This window comes from Loxodonta africana, unplaced genomic scaffold (assembly GCF_030014295.1).
Source record: "Loxodonta africana isolate mLoxAfr1 unplaced genomic scaffold, mLoxAfr1.hap2 scaffold_99, whole genome shotgun sequence".
Classification (NCBI taxonomy): domain Eukaryota; kingdom Metazoa; phylum Chordata; class Mammalia; order Proboscidea; family Elephantidae; genus Loxodonta; species Loxodonta africana.
The window spans coordinates 619573-639083 of record NW_026975673.1 but is presented as its reverse complement, the minus strand read 5'-3'; the positions used below and the strand labels follow the sequence as shown (position 1 = coordinate 639083).

At 49.4% G+C, this 19511-nt stretch overlaps 12 non-coding genes across 12 annotated transcripts; all 12 read right to left on the bottom strand.

The window, feature by feature from the left end:
- Positions 1-344: 344 nt before the first annotated feature.
- LOC135230376 (small nucleolar RNA SNORD115) lies at positions 345-425 on the bottom strand. The gene has a single exon (XR_010321021.1). It is a non-coding gene; the product is annotated as a small nucleolar RNA SNORD115 (small nucleolar RNA).
- Positions 426-2043: 1618 nt separating this feature from the next.
- Positions 2044-2121, bottom strand: LOC135230311 (small nucleolar RNA SNORD115). The gene has a single exon (XR_010320956.1). It is a non-coding gene; the product is annotated as a small nucleolar RNA SNORD115 (small nucleolar RNA).
- Positions 2122-3739: 1618 nt separating this feature from the next.
- LOC135230360 (small nucleolar RNA SNORD115) lies at positions 3740-3820 on the bottom strand. Its single transcript, XR_010321004.1, has one exon. It is a non-coding gene; the product is annotated as a small nucleolar RNA SNORD115 (small nucleolar RNA).
- A 1618-nt stretch (positions 3821-5438) lies between these two features.
- Positions 5439-5516, bottom strand: LOC135230310 (small nucleolar RNA SNORD115). The gene has a single exon (XR_010320955.1). It is a non-coding gene; the product is annotated as a small nucleolar RNA SNORD115 (small nucleolar RNA).
- Positions 5517-7134: 1618 nt separating this feature from the next.
- LOC135230359 (small nucleolar RNA SNORD115) lies at positions 7135-7215 on the bottom strand. The gene has a single exon (XR_010321003.1). It is a non-coding gene; the product is annotated as a small nucleolar RNA SNORD115 (small nucleolar RNA).
- Positions 7216-8833: 1618 nt separating this feature from the next.
- LOC135230309 (small nucleolar RNA SNORD115) lies at positions 8834-8911 on the bottom strand. The gene has a single exon (XR_010320954.1). It is a non-coding gene; the product is annotated as a small nucleolar RNA SNORD115 (small nucleolar RNA).
- A 1618-nt stretch (positions 8912-10529) lies between these two features.
- Positions 10530-10610, bottom strand: LOC135230358 (small nucleolar RNA SNORD115). The gene has a single exon (XR_010321002.1). It is a non-coding gene; the product is annotated as a small nucleolar RNA SNORD115 (small nucleolar RNA).
- Positions 10611-12228: 1618 nt separating this feature from the next.
- LOC111747994 (small nucleolar RNA SNORD115) lies at positions 12229-12306 on the bottom strand. Its single transcript, XR_002783937.1, has one exon. It is a non-coding gene; the product is annotated as a small nucleolar RNA SNORD115 (small nucleolar RNA).
- Positions 12307-13924: 1618 nt separating this feature from the next.
- LOC135230357 (small nucleolar RNA SNORD115) lies at positions 13925-14005 on the bottom strand. Its single transcript, XR_010321001.1, has one exon. It is a non-coding gene; the product is annotated as a small nucleolar RNA SNORD115 (small nucleolar RNA).
- Positions 14006-15622: 1617 nt separating this feature from the next.
- Positions 15623-15700, bottom strand: LOC135230308 (small nucleolar RNA SNORD115). Its single transcript, XR_010320953.1, has one exon. It is a non-coding gene; the product is annotated as a small nucleolar RNA SNORD115 (small nucleolar RNA).
- A 1618-nt stretch (positions 15701-17318) lies between these two features.
- On the bottom strand, positions 17319-17399 carry LOC135230356 (small nucleolar RNA SNORD115). Its single transcript, XR_010321000.1, has one exon. It is a non-coding gene; the product is annotated as a small nucleolar RNA SNORD115 (small nucleolar RNA).
- A 1618-nt stretch (positions 17400-19017) lies between these two features.
- Positions 19018-19095, bottom strand: LOC135230307 (small nucleolar RNA SNORD115). Its single transcript, XR_010320952.1, has one exon. It is a non-coding gene; the product is annotated as a small nucleolar RNA SNORD115 (small nucleolar RNA).
- Between the last annotated feature and the right edge of the window lie 416 nt (positions 19096-19511).

Genomic DNA, 19511 nt, shown 5'->3' with positions numbered 1-19511 from the left:
ATCACCGCCACTTGGTCAATCGGTCAGGTCAAGCTCAAAGCAGGGGACACGTCTCAGCTTTTCCACAAAACCCGACTGCCTCTTGGGTTCCATTTTCACTTGTCTAAGTATCACCAGAGACAAGGGAAAACCGCCGTCATTCACTCACCTTGAGTTCTTTCGGTGGTGAATCTCCTGAAAGCAGGTCTTTCGAAATGACAGAAAAAGACGAAAAGAGCCAAGGAATCAGCATGACCAAAATCGGTCAGGGAGGAGTTTTTGATCACTTGGTGGAGGAAAAAGAGATCCAAACGGGGGTTCCTCTAAAGCAGATCATTAACGTTAGGGAAAAGGAGTTTCTCTCTGGGCCTCAGCGGGATACTATTGAGCATGATTTTTATGTCATCATCTCTCTTCGAGACAAGTTGAGGTGTCTTCGTTGACCCGAGACATCTCAATCCCCGGGAGAAATCACCTGAGTCTTCAAGTTCCTCACCACCGATATCGTCCATCCAGCCCGCAATCACACAGGATGAGAAGGTTCGCATATCCTCTTCCGGTTTCCCGGGGAGTAGCTTGACCCTCATGAAAGCAGGAAAACAGGCTTCGACCTTGCAATCCTTTGAGGCAGGGCAAAGAAGTAAGTCAGACATCAGACGAGAGACATTCATTGCCTAACAGCTATGCTTTTTCCACATATAGCCCAAAGGAGGGACGAAATCAAGACACACACTTCTCGCCCATTAGTGAGACTGCTGACCCTTGACAGAAAGGCAGACGCGTGCCAGATCAAGACAAGGCATAGAGGACTCCGAATGGAGAAAAGTACTCAGGCAGTCCCAGCCAAGAACAGGCTATTCATTTGATCAGCCCCGGCTAATGTCTACGAGGAAGCCGAATCTGTGTCCACAGGCACGGATCCGTGCACGAGCACTTCCAGGAAATGACATCCAAGGGTTCCCAAAACTGGGGATCTTCAAATGAGCTGTGGGACACTCGGAAGAGTGCTTTCACCAAGAATTTGGCCCCAAATTCAACTAGGCATTGCCAGAGTTTGATTTCACCCTTGTGCCATGGAGAGACACAGTCCAGGCCACCTCATTCCCAAAGAATGGGAACACAGGGAACACATCTCCTCCTGTTTATCAACCATCAGAGGATTCCTTGGCACAAAGAGAGCAGGAGTCTTATGGAACCTCTACAGGATTCCAACCAACTCTGTAGGAACAGTGATCTTTGCACATGTGCAAGGCACCACTTACGCCTGCTTTCACTGTCTAGAGCTCCAGGGAAACATGACCTCCTGTGGCATCAACCTGAAAGTGCTCCTGACACTCGTGTCCACTTCACACCTGGCATCGACCCTGACTTTAGATTTTCTACGCAGTTATCTGTGCAGCTACCTTTACTTGAAAGCTGGAGCCAGCTATCAGACTACTGAGTCGCTCATCCAATTTCAAGATTCACGGGAAAAGCGCCCTGCAAATCCTGCGACTCCAGCCGCAACTGACACACGCTTTCCATTACAGCAAGTTGACCAGTCTCCTGTAGAGCTCTGAGCCCTTCACATCTCATAAATATCTTGGGAAAATACATTGTTCGAGTTGGCCGTTTCTCCCATTTCGGTAGGCCGTATCGGACCTGGACCCAGGCTATCACAGATGACTCCAGCGCACATGTTTCAGCATTCTCTGATTCCTAAGTATCCACCCACGCACATCACCGCCACTTAGTCAACCAGGCAAGGTCAAGCAAACACCAGGGGACATGCCTCAGCCTTGTCAGCAAACCCTACTGCCTTTTGCGGTGTATCCTCACTTGCCTAAGTGTCAGATGGGGCCAGGGCAAATCACGGGAAATCCCTCACCTTTTGTCCTCGCAACGGTGAACTCCTCGGAGGCAGGTTGTGCTAAAGGACACAAAAAGAGGAAAAGAGCCAAGGAATCAGCCTGTCCAAAGTCGGCCACCCAGGTCTTTTGGATTACTTGGTGCAGGTGAAAGAAATCAAAATGGGAGTCCGCTCTAAAGAAGATCTGGAAGGCTGGGCCAAAGGACTTTCCCACAGGGCCTCAGCATAACCTCTCTGAGCATGATTTTTAGGTCATCATCTCTCTTCCAGACAGATTATGTCATCATTGACCCCAGCCATATCACTCCCCAGGAAAAATCCCCTGAGACCTGAAGATGCTTACCACAAATGTCTTCCTTCCACCCAGGAAGGACAGTGGATGAGAGCGTTCACACATCATCTTCCAGTTTCCCGGGCAGTTGGCTTGACCCCCATGAAAGCGGCACAAGAGACATCGACCTCACCAACCCTTTGAAAAGGGGAAATCAGTAAGACAGAGATCCCAGAAGAGAAACTCACTTCCCTAAGGCTATGCTTTCAGCCAGACATTCACGAACACATGGACAAAATCAAGACAGCCATTTGCAACCCACTGGGGAGTCTGCTGACCCATGACAGAAGGAGAGAATCATGCAATATTCAGAAGAAGGCAGAGAGGTCTCTGGATGTAGCAGAAATTTACAGGAGGACCCAGGTAAAAGGAGCCTTTGCCATTGCTTAAGCCTGACTGATGTGTTGAAGGCAGCCAAGTATGCGTCCACGGGCACTGTCCAATGTGTGCGGACTCCCGGGAAATGACACCCAAGAGTTCCCAGCACCGGGGGATCTTCAAATCAGCTGGAGGACATTTGGAAAAGAATAGCTTTCCAAGAATCCTGCCAACACTTGTTAAAATTGCCACAGTCCTTCAACGCTTTCATTTCACCACTGAGCCATGGAGAGACACAATCGAATCTACCTCAGGCCCCAATAATCCCCAGAGAGGGAACACATCTCCTCCCGTATATCAAGCATCAGAGGATCCCGTGGGGCACACGGAAAAGGAGTTCTATGGAATCTCTACAAGATTCCAAAGATCTGTCAAGAAAATGATCTTTCCACATGTGGAAGGCAGCAGTTATGCCTGCATTGCCTGATTAGACTGTCAGCAGATCCTGACCTCCTGTGGTATGAACCTGAAACTAGTCATGACGCTCGCGACCCACGTACCGAATGGTATTGAGCCTGGCATTAGCTTTTTGACTCAGATAGTGGTGCTGCTGCCTTTTCTTGAATGCTACAGCGAGGTATCAGGCTACTCCAGTCTTCATCCAATACCAAGATGTCTGGGAAAGAGGCCCTGGAGATCCTAAGAGTCCAGTCGCAACTGACACAGGCTTTCAACTAGGGCAAGTCTCTCTGGTTTCTCCAGTAGAGCTGCTACACACTCCCATCCCGTGAAGAGTTGAGAGTTGAAAATATTCTCAAACTTCCGTAGACATACCCGACTGGGAACCGGACTATCAAAAGTTACTCAAGTGGAAATTCTTCTAGGTTCCTGTGCTTCCTAACTATCCACCCGTGCATATCACCGCCACTTGGTCAATCGGTCAGGTCAAGCTCAAAGCAGGGGACACGTCTCAGCTTTTCCACAAAACCCGACTGCCTCTTGGGTTCCATTTTCACTTGTCTAAGTGTCACCAGAGACAAGGGAAAACCGCCGTCATTCACTCACCTTGAGTTCTTTCGGTGGTGAATCTCCTGAAAGCAGGTCTTTCGAAATGACAGAAAAAGACGAAAAGAGCCAAGGAATCAGCATGACCAAAATCGGTCAGGGAGGAGTTTTTGATCACTTGGTGGAGGAAAAAGGGATCCAAACGGGGGTCCCCTCTAAAGCAGATCATTAACGTTAGGGAAAAGGAGTTTCTCTCTGGGCCTCAGCGGGATCCTATTGAGCATGATTTTTATGTCATCATCTCTCTTCGAGACAAGTTGAGGTGTCTTCGTTGACCCGAGACATCTCAATCCCCGGGAGAAATCACCTGAGTCTTCAAGTTCCTCACCACCGATATCGTCCATCCAGCCCGCAATCACGCAGGATGAGAAGGTTCGCACATCCTCTTCCGGTTTCCCGGGGAGTAGCTTGACCCTCATGAAAGCAGGAAAACAGGCTTCGACCTTGCAATCCTTTGAGGAAGGGCAAAGAAGTAAGTCAGACATCAGACGAGAGACATTCATTGCCTAACAGCTATGCTTTTTCCACATATAGCCCAAAAGAGGGACGAAATCAAGACACACACTTCTCGCCCATTAGTGAGACTGCTGACCCTTGACAGAAAGGCAGACGCGTGCCAGATCAAGACAAGGCATAGAGGACTCCGAATGGAGAAAAGTACTCAGGCAGTCCCAGCCAAGAACAGGCTATTCATTCGATCAGCCCCGGCTAATGTCTATGAGGAAGCCGAATCTGTGTCCACAGGCACGGATCCGTGCACGAGCACTTCCAGGAAATGACATCCAAGGGTTCCCAAAACTGGGGATCTTCAAATGAGCTGTGGGACACTCGGAAGAGGGCTTTCACCAAGAATTTGGCCCCAAATTCAACTAGGCATTGCCAGAGTTTGATTTCACCCTTGTGCCATGGAGAGACACAGTCCAGGCCACCTCATTCCCAAAGAATGGGAACACAGGGAACACATCTCCTCCTGTTTATCAACCATCAGAGGATTCCTTGGCACAAAGAGAGCAGGAGTCTTATGGAACCTCTACAGGATTCCAACGAACTCTGTAGGAACACTGATCTCTGCACATGTGCAAGGCAGCACTTACGCCTGCTTTCACTGTCTAGAGCTCCAGGGAAACATGACCTCCTGTGGCATCAACCTGAAAGTGCTCCTGACCCTCGTGTCCCCTTCACACCTGGCATCGACCCTGACTTTAGATTTTCTATGCAGTTATCTGTGCAGCTACCTTTACTTGAAAGCTGGAGCCAGCTATCAGACTACTGAGTCGCTCATCCAATTTCAAGATTCACGGGAAAAGCGCCCCGCAAATCCTGCGAGTCCAGCCGCAACTGACACACGCTTTCAATTACAGCAAGTTGACCAGTCTCCTGTAGAGCTCTGGGCCATTCACATCTCATAAATATCTTGGGAAAATACATTGTTCTAGTTGGCCGTTTCTCCCATTTCGGTAGGCCGTATCGGACCTGGACCCAGGCTATCGCAGATGACTCCAGCGCACATGTTTCAGCATTCTCTGATTCCTAAGTATCCACCCACGCACATCACCGCCACTTAGTCAACCAGGCAAGGTCAAGCAAACACCAGGGGACATGCCTCAGCCTTGTCAGCAAACCCTACTGCCTTTTGCGGTGTATCCTCACTTGCCTAAGTGTCAGATGGGGCCAGGGCAAATCACGGGAAATCCCTCACCTTTTGTCCTCGCAACGGTGAACTCCTCGGAGGCAGGTTGTGCTAAAGGACACAAAAAGAGGAAAAGAGCCAAGGAATCAGCCTGACCAAAATCGGCCACCCAGGTCTTTTGGATTACTTGGTGCAGGTGAAAGAAATCAAAATGGGAGTCCGCTCTAAAGAAGATCTGGAAGGCTGGGCCAAAGGACTTTCCCACAGGGCCTCAGCATAACCTCTCTGAGCATGATTTTTAGGTCATCATCTCTCTTCCAGACAGATTATGTCATCATTGACCCCAGCCATATCACTCCCCAGGAAAAATCCCCTGAGACCTGAAGATGCTTACCACAAATGTCTTCCTTCCACCCAGGAAGGACAGTGGATGAGAGCGTTCACACATCATCTTCCAGTTTCCCGGGCAGTTGGCTTGACCCCCATGAAAGCGGCACAAGAGACATCGACCTCACTAACCCTTTGAAAAGGGGAAATCAGTAAGACAGAGATCCCAGAAGAGAAACTCACTTCCCTAAGGCTAGGCTTTCAGCCAGACATTCGCGAACACATGGACAAAATCAAGACAGCCATTTGCAACCCACTGGGGAGTCTGCTGACCCATGACAGAAGGAGAGAATCATGCAATATTCAGAAGAAGGCAGAGAGGTCTCTGGATGTAGCACAAATTTACAGGAGGACCCAGGCAAAAGGAGCCTTTGCCATTGCTTAAGCCTGACTGATGTGTTGAAGGCAGCCAACTATGCGTCCACGGGCACTGTCCAATGTGTGCGGACTCCCGGGAAATGGCACCCAAGAGTCCCCAGCACCGGGGGATCTTCAAATCAGCTGGAGGACATTTGGAAAAGAATAGCTTTCCAAGAATTCTGCCAACACTTGTTAAAATTGCCACAGTCCTTCAACGCTTTCATTTCACCACTGAGCCATGGAGAGACACAATCGAATCTACCTCAGGCCCCAATAATCCCCAGAGAGGGAACACATCTCCTCCCGTATATCAAGCATCAGAGGATCCCGTGGGGCACACGGAAAAGGAGTTCTATGGAATCTCTACAAGATTCCAAAGATCTGTCAAGAAAATGATCTTTCCACATGTGGAAGGCAGCAGTTATGCCTGCATTGCCTGATTAGACTGTCAGCAGATCCTGACCTCCTGTGGTATGAACCTGAAACTAGTCATGACGCTCGCGACCCACGTACCGAATGGTATTGAGCCTGGCATTAGCTTTTTGACTCAGATAGTGGTGCTGCTGCCTTTTCTTGAATGCTACAGCGAGGTGTCAGGCTACTCCAGTCTTCATCCAATACCAAGATGTCTGGGAAAGAGGCCCTGGAGATCCTAAGAGTCCAGTCGCAACTGACACAGGCTTTCAACTAGGGCAAGTCTCTCTGGTTTCTCCAGTAGAGCTGCTACACACTCCCATCCCGTAAAGAGTTGAGAGTTGAAAATATTCTCAAACTTCCGTAGACATACCCGACTGGGAACCGGACTAGCAAAAATTACTCAAGTGGAAATTCTTCTAGGTTCCTGTGCTTCCTAACTATCCACCCGTGCATATCACCGCCACTTGGTCAATCGGTCAGGTCAAGCTCAAAGCAGGGGACACGTCTCAGCTTTTCCACAAAACCCGACTGCCTCTTGGGCTCCATTTTCACTTGTCTAAGTGTCACCAGAGACAAGGGAAAACCGCCGTCATTCACTCACCTTGAGTTCTTTCGGTGGTGAATCTCCTGAAAGCAGGTCTTTCGAAATGACAGAAAAAGACGAAAAGAGCCAAGGAATCAGCATGACCAGAATCGGTCAGGGAGGAGTTTTTGATCACTTGGTGGAGGAAAAAGGGGTCCAAACGGGGGTCCCCTCTAAAGCAGATCATTAACGTTAGGGAAAAGGAGTTTCTCTCTGGGCCTCAGCGGGATCCTATTGAGCATGATTTTTATGTCATCATCTCTCTTCGAGACAAGTTGAGGTGTCTTCGTTGACCCGAGACATCTCAATCCCCGGGAGAAATCACCTGAGTCTTCAAGTTCCTCACCACCGATATCGTCCATCCAGCCCGCAATCACGCAGGATGAGAAGGTTCGCACATCCTCTTCCGGTTTCCCGGGGAGTAGCTTGACCCTCATGAAAGCAGGAAAACAGGCTTCGACCTTGCAATCCTTTGAGAAAGGGCAAAGAAGTAAGTCAGACATCAGACGAGAGACATTCATTGCCTAACAGCTATGCTTTTTCCACATATAGCCCAAAAGAGGGACGAAATCAAGACACACACTTCTCGCCCATTAGTGAGACTGCTGACCCTTGACAGAAAGGCAGACGCGTGCCAGATCAAGACAAGGCATAGAGGACTCCGAATGGAGAAAAGTACTCAGGCAGTCCCAGCCAAGAACAGGCTATTCATTTGATCGGCCCCGGCTAATGTCTACGAGGAAGCCGAATCTGTGTCCACAGGCACGGATCCGTGCACGAGCACTTCCAGGAAATGACATCCAAGGGTTCCCAAAACTGGGGATCTTCAAATGAGCTGTGGGACAGTCGGAAGAGGGCTTTCACCAAGAATTTGGCCCCAAATTCAACTAGGCATTTCCAGAGTTTGATTTCACCCTTGTGCCATGGAGAGACACAGTCCAGGCCACCTCATTCCCAAAGAATGGGAACACAGGGAACACATCTCCTCCTGTTTATCAACCATCAGAGGATTCCTTGGCACAAAGAGAGCAGGAGTCTTATGGAACCTCTACAGGATTCCAACGAACTCTGTAGGAACACTGATCTCTGCACATGTGCAAGGCAGCACTTACGCCTGCTTTCACTGTCTAGAGCTCCAGGGAAACATGACCTCCTGTGGCATCAACCTGAAAGTGCTCCTGACCCTCGTGTCCCCTTCACACCTGGCATCGACCCTGACTTTAGATTTTCTATGCAGTTATCTGTGCAGCTACCTTTACTTGAAAGCTGGAGCCAGCTATCAGACTACTGAGTCGCTCATCCAATTTCAAGATTCACGGGAAAAGCGCCCCGCAAATCCTGCGAGTCCAGCCGCAACTGACACACGCTTTCAATTACAGCAAGTTGACCAGTCTCCTGTAGAGCTCTGGGCCATTCACATCTCATAAATATCTTGGGAAAATACATTGTTCTAGTTGGCCGTTTCTCCCATTTCGGTAGGCCGTATCGGACCTGGACCCAGGCTATCGCAGATGACTCCAGCGCACATGTTTCAGCATTCTCTGATTCCTAAGTATCCACCCACGCACATCACCGCCACTTAGTCAACCAGGCAAGGTCAAGCAAACACCAGGGGACATGCCTCAGCCTTGTCAGCAAACCCTACTGCCTTTTGCGGTGTATCCTCACTTGCCTAAGTGTCAGATGGGGCCAGGGCAAATCACGGGAAATCCCTCACCTTTTGTCCTCGCAACGGTGAACTCCTCGGAGGCAGGTTGTGCTAAAGGACACAAAAAGAGGAAAAGAGCCAAGGAATCAGCCTGACCAAAATCGGCCACCCAGGTCTTTTGGATTACTTGGTGCAGGTGAAAGAAATCAAAATGGGAGTCCGCTCTAAAGAAGATCTGGAAGGCTGGGCCAAAGGACTTTCCCACAGGGCCTCAGCATAACCTCTCTGAGCATGATTTTTAGGTCATCATCTCTCTTCCAGACAGATTATGTCATCATTGACCCCAGCCATATCACTCCCCAGGAAAAATCCCCTGAGACCTGAAGATGCTTACCACAAATGTCTTCCTTCCACCCAGGAAGGACAGTGGATGAGAGCGTTCACACATCATCTTCCAGTTTCCCGGGCAGTTGGCTTGACCCCCATGAAAGCGGCACAAGAGACATCGACCTCACTAACCCTTTGAAAAGGGGAAATCAGTAAGACAGAGATCCCAGAAGAGAAACTCACTTCCCTAAGGCTAGGCTTTCAGCCAGACATTCGCGAACACATGGACAAAATCAAGACAGCCATTTGCAACCCACTGGGGAGTCTGCTGACCCATGACAGAAGGAGAGAATCATGCAATATTCAGAAGAAGGCAGAGAGGTCTCTGGATGTAGCACAAATTTACAGGAGGACCCAGGCAAAAGGAGCCTTTGCCATTGCTTAAGCCTGACTGATGTGTTGAAGGCAGCCAACTATGCGTCCACGGGCACTGTCCAATGTGTGCGGACTCCCGGGAAATGGCACCCAAGAGTCCCCAGCACCGGGGGATCTTCAAATCAGCTGGAGGACATTTGGAAAAGAATAGCTTTCCAAGAATTCTGCCAACACTTGTTAAAATTGCCACAGTCCTTCAACGCTTTCATTTCACCACTGAGCCATGGAGAGACACAATCGAATCTACCTCAGGCCCCAATAATCCCCAGAGAGGGAACACATCTCCTCCCGTATATCAAGCATCAGAGGATCCCGTGGGGCACACGGAAAAGGAGTTCTATGGAATCTCTACAAGATTCCAAAGATCTGTCAAGAAAATGATCTTTCCACATGTGGAAGGCAGCAGTTATGCCTGCATTGCCTGATTAGACTGTCAGCAGATCCTGACCTCCTGTGGTATGAACCTGAAACTAGTCATGACGCTCGCGACCCACGTACCGAATGGTATTGAGCCTGGCATTAGCTTTTTGACTCAGATAGTGGTGCTGCTGCCTTTTCTTGAATGCTACAGCGAGGTGTCAGGCTACTCCAGTCTTCATCCAATACCAAGATGTCTGGGAAAGAGGCCCTGGAGATCCTAAGAGTCCAGTCGCAACTGACACAGGCTTTCAACTAGGGCAAGTCTCTCTGGTTTCTCCAGTAGAGCTGCTACACACTCCCATCCCGTAAAGAGTTGAGAGTTGAAAATATTCTCAAACTTCCGTAGACATACCCGACTGGGAACCGGACTAGCAAAAATTACTCAAGTGGAAATTCTTCTAGGTTCCTGTGCTTCCTAACTATCCACCCGTGCATATCACCGCCACTTGGTCAATCGGTCAGGTCAAGCTCAAAGCAGGGGACACGTCTCAGCTTTTCCACAAAACCCGACTGCCTCTTGGGCTCCATTTTCACTTGTCTAAGTGTCACCAGAGACAAGGGAAAACCGCCGTCATTCACTCACCTTGAGTTCTTTCGGTGGTGAATCTCCTGAAAGCAGGTCTTTCGAAATGACAGAAAAAGACGAAAAGAGCCAAGGAATCAGCATGACCAGAATCGGTCAGGGAGGAGTTTTTGATCACTTGGTGGAGGAAAAAGGGGTCCAAACGGGGGTCCCCTCTAAAGCAGATCATTAACGTTAGGGAAAAGGAGTTTCTCTCTGGGCCTCAGCGGGATCCTATTGAGCATGATTTTTATGTCATCATCTCTCTTCGAGACAAGTTGAGGTGTCTTCGTTGACCCGAGACATCTCAATCCCCGGGAGAAATCACCTGAGTCTTCAAGTTCCTCACCACCGATATCGTCCATCCAGCCCGCAATCACGCAGGATGAGAAGGTTCGCACATCCTCTTCCGGTTTCCCGGGGAGTAGCTTGACCCTCATGAAAGCAGGAAAACAGGCTTCGACCTTGCAATCCTTTGAGAAAGGGCAAAGAAGTAAGTCAGACATCAGACGAGAGACATTCATTGCCTAACAGCTATGCTTTTTCCACATATAGCCCAAAAGAGGGACGAAATCAAGACACACACTTCTCGCCCATTAGTGAGACTGCTGACCCTTGACAGAAAGGCAGACGCGTGCCAGATCAAGACAAGGCATAGAGGACTCCGAATGGAGAAAAGTACTCAGGCAGTCCCAGCCAAGAACAGGCTATTCATTTGATCGGCCCCGGCTAATGTCTACGAGGAAGCCGAATCTGTGTCCACAGGCACGGATCCGTGCACGAGCACTTCCAGGAAATGACATCCAAGGGTTCCCAAAACTGGGGATCTTCAAATGAGCTGTGGGACACTCGGAAGAGGGCTTTCACCAAGAATTTGGCCCCAAATTCAACTAGGCATTTCCAGAGTTTGATTTCACCCTTGTGCCATGGAGAGACACAGTCCAGGCCACCTCATTCCCAAAGAATGGGAACACAGGGAACACATCTCCTCCTGTTTATCAACCATCAGAGGATTCCTTGGCACAAAGAGAGCAGGAGTCTTATGGAACCTCTACAGGATTCCAACGAACTCTGTAGGAACACTGATCTCTGCACATGTGCAAGGCAGCACTTACGCCTGCTTTCACTGTCTAGAGCTCCAGGGAAACATGACCTCCTGTGGCATCAACCTGAAAGTGCTCCTGACCCTCGTGTCCCCTTCACACCTGGCATCGACCCTGACTTTAGATTTTCTATGCAGTTATCTGTGCAGCTACCTTTACTTGAAAGCTGGAGCCAGCTATCAGACTACTGAGTCGCTCATCCAATTTCAAGATTCACGGGAAAAGCGCCCCGCAAATCCTGCGAGTCCAGCCGCAACTGACACACGCTTTCAATTACAGCAAGTTGACCAGTCTCCTGTAGAGCTCTGGGCCATTCACATCTCATAAATATCTTGGGAAAATACATTGTTCTAGTTGGCCGTTTCTCCCATTTCGGTAGGCCCTATCGGACTTGGACCCAGGCTATCGCAGACGACTCCAGCGCACATGTTTCAGCATTCTCTGATTCCTAAGTATCCACCCACGCACATCACCGCCACTTAGTCAACCAGGCAAGGTCAAGCAAACACCAGGGGACATGCCTCAGCCTTGTCAGCAAACCCTACTGCCTTTTGCGGTGTATCCTCACTTGCCTAAGTGTCAGATGGGGCCAGGGCAAATCACGGGAAATCCCTCACCTTTTGTCCTCGCAACGGTGAACTCCTCGGAGGCAGGTTGTGCTAAAGGACACAAAAAGAGGAAAAGAGCCAAGGAATCAGCCTGACCAAAATCGGCCACCCAGGTCTTTTGGATTACTTGGTGCAGGTGAAAGAAATCAAAATGGGAGTCCGCTCTAAAGAAGATCTGGAAGGCTGGGCCAAAGGACTTTCCCACAGGGCCTCAGCATAACCTCTCTGAGCATGATTTTTAGGTCATCATCTCTCTTCCAGACAGATTATGTCATCATTGACCCCAGCCATATCACTCCCCAGGAAAAATCCCCTGAGACCTGAAGATGCTTACCACAAATGTCTTCCTTCCACCCAGGAAGGACAGTGGATGAGAGCGTTCACACATCATCTTCCAGTTTCCCGGGCAGTTGGCTTGACCCCCATGAAAGCGGCACAAGAGACATCGACCTCACTAACCCTTTGAAAAGGGGAAATCAGTAAGACAGAGATCCCAGAAGAGAAACTCACTTCCCTAAGGCTAGGCTTTCAGCCAGACATTCGCGAACACATGGACAAAATCAAGACAGCCATTTGCAACCCACTGGGGAGTCTGCTGACCCATGACAGAAGGAGAGAATCATGCAATATTCAGAAGAAGGCAGAGAGGTCTCTGGATGTAGCAGAAATTTACAGGAGGACCCAGGCAAAAGGAGCCTTTGCCATTGCTTAAGCCTGACTGATGTGTTGAAGGCAGCCAACTATGCGTCCACGGGCACTGTCCAATGTGTGCGGACTCCCGGGAAATGGCACCCAAGAGTCCCCAGCACCGGGGGATCTTCAAATCAGCTGGAGGACATTTGGAAAAGAATAGCTTTCCAAGAATTCTGCCAACACTTGTTAAAATTGCCACAGTCCTTCAACGCTTTCATTTCACCACTGAGCCATGGAGAGACACAATCGAATCTACCTCAGGCCCCAATAATCCCCAGAGAGGGAACACATCTCCTCCTGTATATCAAGCATCAGAGGATCCCGTGGGGCACACGGAAAAGGAGTTCTATGGAATCTCTACAAGATTCCAAAGATCTGTCAAGAAAATGATCTTTCCACATGTGGAAGGCAGCAGTTATGCCTGCATTGCCTGATTAGACTGTCAGCAGATCCTGACCTCCTGTGGTATGAACCTGAAACTAGTCATGACGCTCGCGACCCACGTACCGAATGGTATTGAGCCTGGCATTAGCTTTTTGACTCAGATAGTGGTGCTGCTGCCTTTTCTTGAATGCTACAGCGAGGTGTCAGGCTACTCCAGTCTTCATCCAATACCAAGATGTCTGGGAAAGAGGCCCTGGAGATCCTAAGAGTCCAGTCGCAACTGACACAGGCTTTCAACTAGGGCAAGTCTCTCTGGTTTCTCCAGTAGAGCTGCTACACACTCCCATCCCGTAAAGAGTTGAGAGTTGAAAATATTCTCAAACTTCCGTAGACATACCCGACTGGGAACCGGACTAGCAAAAATTACTCAAGTGGAAATTCTTCTAGGTTCCTGTGCTTCCTAACTATCCACCCGTGCATATCACCGCCACTTGGTCAATCGGTCAGGTCAAGCTCAAAGCAGGGGACACGTCTCAGCTTTTCCACAAAACCCGACTGCCTCTTGGGCTCCATTTTCACTTGTCTAAGTGTCACCAGAGACAAGGGAAAACCGCCGTCATTCACTCACCTTGAGTTCTTTCGGTGGTGAATCTCCTGAAAGCAGGTCTTTCGAAATGACAGAAAAAGACGAAAAGAGCCAAGGAATCAGCATGACCAGAATCGGTCAGGGAGGAGTTTTTGATCACTTGGTGGAGGAAAAAGGGGTCCAAACGGGGGTCCCCTCTAAAGCAGATCATTAACGTTAGGGAAAAGGAGTTTCTCTCTGGGCCTCAGCGGGATCCTATTGAGCATGATTTTTATGTCATCATCTCTCTTCGAGACAAGTTGAGGTGTCTTCGTTGACCCGAGACATCTCAATCCCCGGGAGAAATCACCTGAGTCTTCAAGTTCCTCACCACCGATATCGTCCATCCAGCCCGCAATCACGCAGGATGAGAAGGTTCGCACGTCCTCTTCCGGTTTCCCGGGGAGTAGCTTGACCCTCATGAAAGCAGGAAAACAGGCTTCGACCTTGCAATCCTTTGAGGAAGGGCAAAGAAGTAAGTCAGACATCAGACGAGAGACATTCATTGCCTAACAGCTATGCTTTTTCCACATATAGCCCAAAAGAGGGACGAAATCAAGACACACACTTCTCGCCCATTAGTGAGACTGCTGACCCTTGACAGAAAGGCAGACGCGTGCCAGATCAAGACAAGGCATAGAGGACTCCGAATGGAGAAAAGTACTCAGGAAGTCCCAGCCAAGAACAGGCTATTCATTTGATCAGCCCCGGCTAATGTCTACGAGGAAGCCGAATCTGTGTCCACAGGCACGGATCCGTGCACGAGCACTTCCAGGAAATGACATCCAAGGGTTCCCAAAACTGGGGATCTTCAAATGAGCTGTGGGACACTCGGAAGAGGGCTTTCACCAAGAATTTGGCCCCAAATTCAACTAGGCATTTCCAGAGTTTGATTTCACCCTTGTGCCATGGAGAGACACAGTCCAGGCCACCTCATTCCCAAAGAATGGGAACACAGGGAACACATCTCCTCCTGTTTATCAACCATCAGAGGATTCCTTGGCACAAAGAGAGCAGGAGTCTTATGGAACCTCTACAGGATTCCAACGAACTCTGTAGGAACACTGATCTCTGCACATGTGCAAGGCAGCACTTACGCCTGCTTTCACTGTCTAGAGCTCCAGGGAAACATGACCTCCTGTGGCATCAACCTGAAAGTGCTCCTGACCCTCGTGTCCCCTTCACACCTGGCATCGACCCTGACTTTAGATTTTCTATGCAGTTATCTGTGCAGCTACCTTTACTTGAAAGCTGGAGCCAGCTATCAGACTACTGAGTCGCTCATCCAATTTCAAGATTCACGGGAAAAGCGCCCCGCAAATCCTGCGAGTCCAGCCGCAACTGACACACGCTTTCAATTACAGCAAGTTGACCAGTCTCCTGTAGAGCTTGGGCCATTCACATCTCATAAATATCTTGGGAAAATACATTGTTCTAGTTGGCCGTTTCTCCCATTTCGGTAGGCCCTATCGGACTTGGACCCAGGCTATCGCAGACGACTCCAGCGCACATGTTTCAGCATTCTCTGATTCCGAAGTATCCACCCACGCACATCACCGCCACTTAGTCAACCAGGCAAGGTCAAGCAAACACCAGGGGACATGCCTCAGCCTTGTCAGCAAACCCTACTGCCTTTTGCGGTGTATCCTCACTTGCCTAAGTGTCAGATGGGGCCAGGGCAAATCACGGGAAATCCCTCACCTTTTGTCCTCGCAACGGTGAACTCCTCGGAGGCAGGTTGTGCTAAAGGACACAAAAAGAGGAAAAGAGCCAAGGAATCAGCCTGACCAAAATCGGCCACCCAGGTCTTTTGGATTACTTGGTGCAGGTGAAAGAAATCAAAATGGGAGTCCGCTCTAAAGAAGATCTGGAAGGCTGGGCCAAAGGACTTTCCCACAGGGCCTCAGCATAACCTCTCTGAGCATGATTTTTAGGTCATCATCTCTCTTCCAGACAGATTATGTCATCATTGACCCCAGCCATATCACTCCCCAGGAAAAATCCCCTGAGACCTGAAGATGCTTACCACAAATGTCTTCCTTCCACCCAGGAAGGACAGTGGATGAGAGCGTTCACACATCATCTTCCAGTTTCCCGGGCAGTTGGCTTGACCCCCATGAAAGCGGCACAAGAGACATCGACCTCACTAACCCTTTGAAAAGGGGAAATCAGTAAGACAGAGATCCCAGAAGAGAAACTCACTTCCCTAAGGCTAGGCTTTCAGCCAGACATTCGCGAACACATGGACAAAATCAAGACAGCCATTTGCAACCCACTGGGGAGTCTGCTGACCCATGACAGAAGGAGAGAATCATGCAATATTCAGAAGAAGGCAGAGAGGTCTCTGGATGTAGCAGAAATTTACAGGAGGACCCAGGCAAAAGGAGCCTTTGCCATTGCTTAAGCCTGACTGATGTGTTGAAGGCAGCCAACTATGCGTCCACGGGCACTGTCCAATGTGTGCGGACTCCCGGGAAATGGCACCCAAGAGTCCCCAGCACCGGGGGATCTTCAAATCAGCTGGAGGACATTTGGAAAAGAATAGCTTTCCAAGAATTCTGCCAACACTTGTTAAAATTGCCACAGTCCTTCAACGCTTTCATTTCACCACTGAGCCATGGAGAGACACAATCGAATCTACCTCAGGCCCCAATAATCCCCAGAGAGGGAACACATCTCCTCCCGTATATCAAGCATCAGAGGATCCCGTGGGGCACACGGAAAAGGAGTTCTATGGAATCTCTACAAGATTCCAAAGATCTGTCAAGAAAATGATCTTTCCACATGTGGAAGGCAGCAGTTATGCCTGCATTGCCTGATTAGACTGTCAGCAGATCCTGACCTCCTGTGGTATGAACCTGAAACTAGTCATGATGCTCGCGACCCACGTACCGAATGGTATTGAGCCTGGCATTAGCTTTTTGACTCAGATAGTGGTGCTGCTGCCTTTTCTTGAATGCTACAGCGAGGTGTCAGGCTACTCCAGTCTTCATCCAATACCAAGATGTCTGGGAAAGAGGCCCTGGAGATCCTAAGAGTCCAGTCGCAACTGACACAGGCTTTCAACTAGGGCAAGTCTCTCTGGTTTCTCCAGTAGAGCTGCTACACACTCCCATCCCGTAAAGAGTTGAGAGTTGAAAATATTCTCAAACTTCCGTAGACATACCCGACTGGGAACCGGACTAGCAAAAATTACTCAAGTGGAAATTCTTCTAGGTTCCTGTGCTTCCTAACTATCCACCCGTGCATATCACCGCCACTTGGTCAATCGGTCAGGTCAAGCTCAAAGCAGGGGACACGTCTCAGCTTTTCCACAAAACCCGACTGCCTCTTGGGCTCCATTTTCACTTGTCTAAGTGTCACCAGAGACAAGGGAAAACCGCCGTCATTCACTCACCTTGAGTTCTTTCGGTGGTGAATCTCCTGAAAGCAGGTCTTTCGAAATGACAGAAAAAGACGAAAAGAGCCAAGGAATCAGCATGACCAGAATCGGTCAGGGAGGAGTTTTTGATCACTTGGTGGAGGAAAAAGGGATCCAAACGGGGGTCCCCTCTAAAGCAGATCATTAACGTTAGGGAAAAGGAGTTTCTCTCTGGGCCTCAGCGGGATCCTATTGAGCATGATTTTTATGTCATCATCTCTCTTCGAGACAAGTTGAGGTGTCTTCGTTGACCCGAGACATCTCAATCCCCGGGAGAAATCACCTGAGTCTTCAAGTTCCTCACCACCGATATCGTCCATCCAGCCCGCAATCACGCAGGATGAGAAGGTTCGCACGTCCTCTTCCGGTTTCCCGGGGAGTAGCTTGACCCTCATGAAAGCAGGAAAACAGGCTTCGACCTTGCAATCCTTTGAGGAAGGGCAAAGAAGTAAGTCAGACATCAGACGAGAGACATTCATTGCCTAACAGCTATGCTTTTTCCACATATAGCCCAAAAGAGGGACGAAATCAAGACACACACTTCTCGCCCATTAGTGAGACTGCTGACCCTTGACAGAAAGGCAGACGCGTGCCAGATCAAGACAAGGCATAGAGGACTCCGAATGGAGAAAAGTACTCAGGAAGTCCCAGCCAAGAACAGGCTATTCATTTGATCAGCCCCGGCTAATGTCTACGAGGAAGCCGAATCTGTGTCCACAGGCACGGATCCGTGCACGAGCACTTCCATAGAGAGATAGTATTGGGTTCCCAAAACTGGGGATCTTCAAATGAGCTGTGGGACACTCGGAAGAGGGCTTTCACCAAGAATTTGGCCCCAAATTCAACTAGGCATTTCCAGAGTTTGATTTCACCCTTGTGCCATGGAGAGACACAGTCCAGGCCACCTCATTCCCAAAGAATGGGAACACAGGGAACACATCTCCTCCTGTTTATCAACCATCAGAGGATTCCTTGGCACAAAGAGAGCAGGAGTCTTATGGAACCTCTACAGGATTCCAACGAACTCTGTAGGAACACTGATCTCTGCACATGTGCAAGGCAGCACTTACGCCTGCTTTCACTGTCTAGAGCTCCAGGGAAACATGACCTCCTGTGGCATCAACCTGAAAGTGCTCCTGACCCTCGTGTCCCCTTCACACCTGGCATCGACCCTGACTTTAGATTTTCTATGCAGTTATCTGTGCAGCTACCTTTACTTGAAAGCTGGAGCCAGCTATCAGACTACTGAGTCGCTCATCCAATTTCAAGATTCACGGGAAAAGCGCCCCGCAAATCCTGCGAGTCCAGCCGCAACTGACACACGCTTTCAATTACAGCAAGTTGACCAGTCTCCTGTAGAGCTCTGGGCCATTCACATCTCATAAATATCTTGGGAAAATACATTGTTCTAGTTGGCCGTTTCTCCCATTTCGGTAGGCCCTATCGGACTTGGACCCAGGCTATCGCAGACGACTCCAGCGCACATGTTTCAGCATTCTCTGATTCCGAAGTATCCACCCACGCACATCACCGCCACTTAGTCAACCAGGCAAGGTCAAGCAAACACCAGGGGACATGCCTCAGCCTTGTCAGCAAACCCTACTGCCTTTTGCGGTGTATCCTCACTTGCCTAAGTGTCAGATGGGGCCAGGGCAAATCACGGGAAATCCCTCACCTTTTGTCCTCGCAACGGTGAACTCCTCGGAGGCAGGTTGTGCTAAAGGACACAAAAAGAGGAAAAGAGCCAAGGAATCAGCCTGACCAAAATCGGCCACCCAGGTCTTTTGGATTACTTGGTGCAGGTGAAAGAAATCAAAATGGGAGTCCGCTCTAAAGAAGATCTGGAAGGCTGGGCCAAAGGACTTTCCCACAGGGCCTCAGCATAACCTCTCTGAGCATGATTTTTAGGTCATCATCTCTCTTCCAGACAGATTATGTCATCATTGACCCCAGCCATATCACTCCCCAGGAAAAATCCCCTGAGACCTGAAGATGCTTACCACAAATGTCTTCCTTCCACCCAGGAAGGACAGTGGATGAGAGCGTTCACACATCATCTTCCAGTTTCCCGGGCAGTTGGCTTGACCCCCATGAAAGCGGCACAAGAGACATCGACCTCACTAACCCTTTGAAAAGGGGAAATCAGTAAGACAGAGATCCCAGAAGAGAAACTCACTTCCCTAAGGCTAGGCTTTCAGCCAGACATTCGCGAACACATGGACAAAATCAAGACAGCCATTTGCAACCCACTGGGGAGTCTGCTGACCCATGACAGCAGGAGAGAATCATGCAATATTCAGAAGAAGGCAGAGAGGTCTCTGGATGTAGCAGAAATTTACAGGAGGACCCAGGCAAAAGGAGCCTTT